At 42.9% G+C, this 8,740-nt stretch overlaps 1 long non-coding RNA gene across 2 annotated transcripts in view; it reads left to right on the top strand.

Annotated features, from left to right (window-relative positions):
- The first annotated feature begins 4,438 nt into the window (after positions 1–4,438).
- Positions 4,439–8,740, top strand: part of LOC136793557 (uncharacterized) — a 116,684-nt gene continuing 112,382 nt past the window's right edge. For both annotated transcript variants that reach the window (XR_010838973.1, XR_010838972.1), the window contains exon 1: positions 4,439–5,813. This is a non-coding gene — a long non-coding RNA (uncharacterized lncRNA). The remainder of the gene's footprint in view (positions 5,814–8,740) is intronic.

The raw sequence follows: 8,740 nt of genomic DNA, 5'->3' as shown, positions 1-8,740 counted from the left end.
TCTGTTTAGTGCTTCGTGTTTTGCATTTTTGTGGTTTTTGTTGATGGTTTCACTACTTTAAATGGCCCTCAAGTGTGTAAGAACTGTGCCGCCTAGTGTGTTAGATTTTTGGTGCCTGCAGGCATGTTATGTATAGTGGTGTTGGCCATGAGTTCGGTGTTAGTCAATGAACAATTATATATTGTTCATTAAACGAAGTGTCTTTTAAAAGAAACACACATAGAGCAAGCTTATGTATTGATAGGTTGATGAAAAATTGTGACCAGAAATTCACAGGAACCTAACCTTGTTCTTGTGAAGCAATGACTCCTAATTTAATGTTTGCTAATTTGCTATGTAGGGACAGGGAAATTTCCCTCCTACCTCCCTTGAGTTCTTCTGACTGATTTAATAATTAAATTGGCACAAGACAGATAAACAGGAAAACAAACAAACAAACTGGAGAGCTCACAGAAATGGGAGCCCTGAACTGACCAAAGCAGGCTGTCTATATATCATATTTAGACAATTATTTGTGAAGATTTAATAAATGTCCTTGTGCTTAGGGTAGCAGACTAATGAAGAAGTAACAAAGTTTGTTTATACATCTTACTTAGTCTTGAATTCTGTAACTCTGGTGATAAGGATACTTTCTATCCTCCTGTTATAGGAAGGATACTTTCACATGGGAGATACATTTCCTGCTTTCAGGGAGAAAGAGTGGGGTCAGAATGTTTTTCTATATCAATTTTTTTCCACCAGCTGTTTCTCAAATAACTTTAAATCAAAATAATCAATATACTATTGGGCCATATCTTTGGGTGATCTGCTCTGAGCCCTAACAGCTGTTTATTCAGCATTTTCAGAGACAGTATAGACCATAATTACATGAATAACAAGAATCAACCGTATTTAATTTAAAATATTACAGCATATATTTCCACGAAAGGTGCAAGCTGTGGTATCTCCCTGCAATTCCTCTCCTAGGCATACACCCAAAAGGACTGAAAATATATGTTCATACAGAAATGTGGATGCAAATGTTCGTAGCAACATTATTCACAATGGCCAAAAAGTTGAAATAACCCAAATGTCTATGAACTGATAAATGGATAAATTAATGTGATATACTCATACAATGAATATCATTCAGCCATTAGAAGGAATAAGACATGCTACAACATACATGAACCTTGAAAACTTTATGCTGAGTGAAAGAAGCCAGACATAAAAGGCACATTGTATGACCCCATTTTCATGAAATGTCCAGAAGAGAGAGATCTATAGAGGCAGAGGGTAAATTAGTGGCTTCCAAGGACTTGGGGAAGGGAGAAATGAGGGTTGACTGCTATTGGGTATTGTTCAAGGCCACATATACAAAAAGGAAGCCTTCACAGTTCATTAGTTTTTAAAATGCATGTTCTCATATGATGAACCAGTGATCACAAAGCAGGGTCTGCTGAGCCTGAATGACCATCTCATCCAGGTTTGTTATTCTTTTCTTTCCTTCCTTCCTCTGTCCCTCCCTCCATCCCTCCCTTCCTTCCTTCCATTTTAAACTTTCCACTGTGGAAGTTTTACCACAGATTCAAAATAGACTCTATAATGGACTTCCTATTCATTTGAGAGTGTAGTGGAGGGTCAGACAGATCCACCACCTACCTTCAACAATTATTACATGGCCAATTTAAAAAAAATCTACAGCCCCATTTATTCTTGTGTTAGGTTTGGTACTCTGACAAATAACTGTGAAGACGGGATAAAATGACCAAAAAATTTATTGCGGAAAATACTTGAGGGAAAAGGGGAAGAGAGCCAGACGAGGCTAGGAGAGCTGCCAGACTGCAGGGCAAGCAGTGGCACTGTGGAGAAGAGAAAGGAGGTGGGGTAGGAAAAGTCTTAGACCTCAGTGCAATTTTAAGAAATTTTCAGCAAAGTGAATTATTTATTTATTTATTTATTTTGCGGTATGTGGGCCTCTCACTGCTGTGGCCTCTTGCATTGCGGAGCACAGGCCCAGCGGCCACGGCTCACGGGCCCAGCCGCTCCGTGGCATGTGGGATCTTCCCGGACCGGGGCACAAACCCGTGTCCCCTGCATTGGCAGGCGGACTCTCAACCACTGCACCACCAGGGAAGCCCCAGCAGCAAAGTGAATTTTTGAGCCAAGGTGACATGTCAGATGAGTCCCCATCTCCTAGGAATGGGCCTGCCTTAGATCTCTGCTGCACTCAGTCATTGGCCAGGACTAGTTCATGAGAAGCATGGCCTTGGTGTAAACTGGTAATGTCAGAATACAGTTCAGCTGGGTGCAGTTTCCTACATTCACCTAATGTTTTCACAGACAAAATTGCACATAAATTCAAAGTTTGCACTAAGCGCAATAATGTCTTAATAAATCAATTGCATGGAATAAATTCTCATTTCCAATACAGGTGTTACAGTAAAACTGACAGAATGGCAAAGGGTATTTCCACGTCCCCTTCAAGTAGCACTGAAAACTTACACTGAAAAAAAAGGGGAGCCTGGCAGGTCACCAACTCACCTCCACTCCAGAAAAATTATGGGCTGGAGTTCAATCTTATATCTTTGATGTGCATGTATGGATTTCTACATGTTTGTCAGCAAGAATGAGGTAGACTCAAACATGCATTTGAAATTATTTGGAGACATTTATATACCACCTGGAGAATTACCTTTAATTCTTTGATTTTGTTCACTGTGAACACGTTATTTTTTCTTTTCTTTCTCTTTCCCCCAAAGCTTGTCAATTTTAAATGAAATTTTTCTTTTAAAGTTTCTCTGGAATGGCTCACCACTTAGGAATATATTTCTTTTCTCCAGCAAAGTACTAATTAAAAATTTTAAGGGCCTTCCTTGAATTCCCCATTCCCCATAGGCAAAAAAAAAATAATGAAACATATGATGTTGGCAATATCAGTACAGTATTTCCGTACAGTAACAAATTTATAAAGAAAGTTTTCTTCATATTTCTGTAATTTGGGAAGGAATGGGGCAGTAGAAGAAAAGATATCAAATGGATATAGGAGATGGAGTTTGTAGGTTTTGTTTTTATCTTACTGTGATATATTCATAATTCCAATCCCCGCAACATTCCCTGGAATGACTATTTACTGGAGCCGACTCAAAAATAAATTTTATTTGTAAATTCTCCCAAGTTCTCCCTTTTTCCATGTTAAACAGTTATGGTTCCTCCAGCCATTTCTCATTTGGTACCATTTTAAGTTCTTTCACTACCATCTTTGCATTTCTTTTGGAGAAGCTTCTGTTCCTTAGGGGCCCAGAGCTCCTCAGTCTTGGAACTATTAACATTTTAAATCAGATAATTCTCTGCTGTGGGAGACTGTTTGGTGCTCCACACATAGTATAGCAGCATCCCTGGCCTTTAAGAACTAGATGTCAGTAATACAACACCTCCCTCCCCAGTTGTGACAAACAAACTTGTCTACAAATGTTCCCTGGGGACAAAATTGCCCTTGGTTGAGAACTACTGGTCTAGCCACTGAAGAAGAACAGAGAAGAAATTCCTCCGAATGTAACAAAGACTAAACTTTCTATTTGAAAAACAAAAGGCCCTTGCACTTTGGGAGGGGTAGATTGCTCTCCATGGTAAAGAAGGATTATCTGTAGTTTAGAAAGGACTGGATGAGGAGGAGAGCAGAGAGAAGAAGCTTACCCCTGGGAAAGTCCTAATGTTTTCCTGCCTGAAAGGATTTCAGTACAGAAATGTCTCGTATGTGATTATAGGATCTGCTAACATGCTTACTCTGTTACAGATCTCCATAAATTTTACTATATCCTGGAAAGCTTTGGGTCAGATTGTATGATTTGTGAACTTAAGAAAGGGACTTGGTTCCTCATCTGGGTTGATATAGTGCAAAATACAAATACTTTGTGCACAATAGGAGCCTGGAGACTGTGGAATCTACGGAACTCTCCTTTGGCCTTCCTTGAGATGTGGACTCCAATCTGATCAGGTTCTTAAGAGCCTGTGCAATTCCAGCTGACATCGGTGTATTACGTGCATCTTAACCATCAGAGCAGAAGAGGTCTTTAACCTCTCTTGTTTTGGACACCTGTTAATATGAAACAGAAACAGGAGGGAAGGGGGCAGGGCACCATCTTTAAAAGAATGACTTAACCGTTGTGGACACGACATAAACTGGTTAGAATCAACTAGGTCCAAGATGGTGGGAGATTCAACTTCCTGTGGACCTTGAGCCTCATTATATGCTCATTGTAATACAATAGCTAAATGACTCACTCGCAGGTGCCATGACAGTTCTGAGGCCAACCATAAAAGGCCAAAAAGTAGACGTGGGCAATGGTCCAATTCCTGGAAATTCCCTCACTTTTCCCAAAATAGTTGGAATAATTCTCCTACTCATTAGCCTATGAAATTACGCAGCCCATAAAAACTAACCACCCCATGTTTCAGGGCCTCTTGCCTTCTAAGATGGCCCACACTCTGCCTGTAGAGTGTGTTTCTCCCATGGTCTCTCTCACTTTCCAAGATGACCCCATGCCCTGGGGCCGCTCTCGCCTTTTCAGAGGGACCACATTCTGTCTATGGAATCTGTATCTCTCTAAATAAATCCGGTTCTTACCTATCGCTTTGTCTCTCACTGAATTCCTTCTGTGCTGAGACATAAAGAACCTGAACTTCAGTAGGTCCTGAGACCAGGTGTGTGATTATAATTAAAAGACAGTGGGTTCAAATCCCAGTCTGGGTTTTGGCTGGGTTCAGATCCCAGCCTGTGGGTTCAAGTCCCAACTGAGTTGTGCAGTTTCAAAACCAAGTGCCCCTCAAACTGAGTTCCTCTGCCAAGTTCATGATTAACCTCTCTATCCAAAACGCTGTTCCCTTTCTGATGCCACACCTGTTCCCCTCAGGACTGAGGAGTATCAAAGAAAGGGGGGATTGAAACTGAGCAGCACCCTGTGTGTCCCTCCTGGGCACAAAAGCCTTACCATGTCCCCCATTTCTTTGTTTTTTAAAGTTAATTAATTAATTAATTTATTTTTGGCTGTGTGGGGTCTTCGTTGCTGTGCCCAGGCTTTCTCTAGTTGTGGCGAGCAGGGGCTTCTCTTACTGCAGAGGACAGGCTCTAGGTGCACAGGCCTCAGTAGTTGTGGCACATGGGCTCAGTAGTGGCTCGTGGGCTCTAGGGCACAGGCTCAGTAGTTGTGGCACACGGGCTTACTTGTTCTGCCGCATGTGGGATCGTTCCGGACCAGGAATCGAACCCGTGTCCCCTGCCTTGGCAGGCGGATTCTTAACCACTGCGCCACCAGGGAAGTCCCAGTGTACATGCTTTCTAATTTATTAGTTAAAATTCTGTTACAAATTTAATGAGACAATGCATGTAAATCACTTATCGCCATGCTTGCCACATCCAAAGCTCTAAAAAATGTTAAGAGTCCTTTATGAAAGCAGCCAGGGAGTACAAGGCTAGGCTAAGGTGATGTAGGGGAAGGGCCATTATCAAGGAATGGGGTTTGGATGATGTAGAAAGATGGGGCTGGCCTCGGTGCCCTGGGGCCTAAATTAGGAGGCCTAGGCAATGTAAGAAAAGAGACAGAGGCCCATGCCAGAGCAAGATTACAAGAGGCGTCCTCTGGAGCCCGCCGGAGGAGTAGTGGTACCAGTGAGGCAGGGCAGAGAGCCGCGCAGGCGCAGTGCAAAGCGGGAAGACCGCTCCCAGAAGGCACCGCAACCGAGAGGACGCCGGCAAGGAAGGCTTTGCTCCTGCAAGTTCCGGTGTCCCATAGCCGACCTGCAGCTGCTTTCTCCTGCGTAGTGGGTCAGAAATGGTGAGTCAATACATGAATGAATGTGTGTACAAGTTAATAAACACGCAGGGCTCATACTCAAAGTCCAGGCACGTCCCCTGAGGCCTTGGAGAGAGGGACGTGACTGGCCTCAGGCCACTGATTCTGCCCACCCGGATCTCTGAGGTGCAGGTGGGATTTGAGGCCGGGGCAGTGGACACCTCCGGGCCCAGTGAAGTTTACATGCCTGGTTCTGGCTGCTTGAAGAGCCCAATTTTGTGTATGTGTTTATATATATATATATGTATTTTTTTTCCAATTTGAATTTTATTTTTTTTTATTGTGGGAAAATACACATGACATAAAACTTACCTTTCTAACCACTTCAAAGCGTACATTTCAGTGTCATTAAGTATATTTACCACCATTTTTCATTTGTGAAAATCAACTTTAATAACAAAGAGCATTTCTTGAACTCTTACCACGTTGTAGTGCGGCACTAAGAATGAAATTCAAAGTTCTTAATGTGGCCGACAGGTGAGTTGCTTTGACTTTCAGGAAGGATTGGATGCAGTTGTTCTTTAAGTAAGTATATACGTTGATCACCAGTTAGTCTAAGTGCGCCGGGGAGCATATCAGTCAGCCCAGGGGAAGGATGAGAGTGCCTTTTTACAAAGGCCAGTTGCATCTCGTCAGGTAGAAGTCACTAGATGGAAGTTCCCACCCACACAGTTGTAGATGGATGAGTAGCTGAGGGGCGAACAGTGCGGACCTTTAAAACTATGACTCAGCAGCCAGTTTGTAGAAAACGCAAAGGGCTGATTATTTCATTCTTGCCATATGTAGGTAATCAGCGAAACCAGGCTGTAGGAAACTCGATAAAGACCTGAGGGAGACAGGGAACATGCTTGCCAGGGGGAATATCTTGGGGGATGGGGACGGGGGTGGGGGTGGGGGAGCGTGCCTTCCAGGCAGAGGGAAGAAATGCAGAGGCTCCAAGACAGGAACATCCTGATGTGTCTGAGAGATAGCTGGGAGATAATGTGACAGGTGAGGGTAGAGAGGTGAGGGAGACTGAGAAGCCTTGAATGCCACTGAGAGGATTTTGGATTTTATTTTGAATAAGATAGGATGGCACTGGAGGAGTTGAATGAGCACTCCAGTGTGGTGGAGAGAAAATGGATGGTGATAAAGATGGAACAAGAATGGCTGTGCATTGAAAACTGTTGAAGCTGAGTGATGAGTAGGTGTGGGGTTTCATTATGCTGTTCTCCCTTCTTTTGCATTTGTTGAAAACTTTCCATAATGAAAAGTAAAACAAACCAGAACCCGTCAGCTGCTGCTTAATAAGTAGTTGGAAGGGGGCAAATGTAGAAGCAAAGGGGATCAGTTAGGAGGCTCCTATACTTGCCGAGGAGAGAACCGATGGTGGCTTTGGATGGTTACAGTGAAGGTAATGAGAAGTGGTGGGTTCTGGATATATTATTAAGGGAGATTAGAAAGGATTGGTTGATGGATTTGGATGTGGAGTGAGAGAGAAACAAGAATCGAGAATGACTGAATAGGGCTTCCCTGGTGGCGCAGTGGTTGAGAGTTCGCCTGCCGACGCAGGGGACGCGGGTTCGTGCCCCGGTCCGGGAAGATCCCACATACCGCAGAGCGGCTGGGCCCGTGAGTCGTGGCCGCTGAGCCTGCGCGTCTGGAGCCTGTGCTCCGCAGCGAGAGAGGCCACAACAGTGAGAGGCCTGCATACCACAAAAAGAAAAAAAAAAAGAATGACCGAACAAGTGGAAAAAAGTTGTTATCAACTGAGATGGAAAAGGATGAGGAATGCAGTGAAGATCAAAAGTTCAGTCTTAGTCTTGTGAAGTTTTAAATGCATTATTAAAGTGCAGATAAACAGTTGGATATAAGAATCTGAGGTTCAGGGAGGTCAGGGCTAGAGGTATGAGTTTGGAGCTAGCAATGTAGAAACAGCATTTAAAGCCATGAGGCTGGATGAGATCACCAAATCTAATTCTCTAATATTCTGGAATTCTTCTGCAAAACAGACCTTTCTCCTACAAAGCTCACACGCACACAGGTTGGTTCTCTGAATGTAGAAACAAATAGACTATCTGAAAAATGACGGTACTCAGAACTCTGAGTGCACATATATTAATCATTTTTGTGAGGGCTTCCAAGTGTCATTTAATAAATTGTATGGTCCTCAGCCACACTAAATGGAGTCCACTTGTTCTGGCAGCATGAAAAGAAATAATTTTACACCTTGAAGCGTACAATGGAAGATAAATTTAGTCATTCTCTCTTTCAATGTCAGTAATCTCAGTGGTTTTATTGAATATAAATTGTTTAGTTTATTAATATGCTAGTCACCCTTCTAATAATCTATCATTGAAAATGCTGATAATTATTTAAGCCAGTAACCATGTGTGAGGAGTAAAGGAGTAAGATTGTGGTTTCTCAGTCCAGGCCTGCTAAGCATCGTGTTCCATGGGTATTCGAGATTATTCCTCATGAATATTTATGGTGTTTTCCAAACTGGCTGATCATTATAATCACTGGAGGTGATTTTTGGGCCCAGCCCTTAGGTACTCTGAGTCAATATGTCTGGGGTAGAGCACAGGAATTTGTATATTTAACTAGTGCCCGTGTTTGGGAAATACAGTACTTCTAAGCAAATAGTTGCAAGCAGCATTTGATTTCTTCTTACTCTACAAATGTGCTTCCCGTGCCCCATTTTCCTGCCTTAATATAAGGTATTTTTAATATCTGCTTCCCTTTTGCGGCTGGCCGCAGGGAACCAGCCTCTGGGGTGTGTTGCAGTAGACTGTGGATGTGCTGGGTTCAAGTTGTGGGGACTCTTCTTACCCTGACCCCAAGTCACTCTCAATCTGTTCACTTTACCTAAGGTGGGGTTTGTCTTTGAATCTGAGCCTTTTAAGTTAGTAGGTCTCCAGCAGGGTTTA

This window comes from Kogia breviceps, chromosome 2 (genome assembly GCF_026419965.1).
Source record: "Kogia breviceps isolate mKogBre1 chromosome 2, mKogBre1 haplotype 1, whole genome shotgun sequence".
Lineage (NCBI taxonomy): Eukaryota > Metazoa > Chordata > Mammalia > Artiodactyla > Physeteridae > Kogia > Kogia breviceps.
This window is presented reverse-complemented; position numbering and strand designations above follow the sequence as displayed.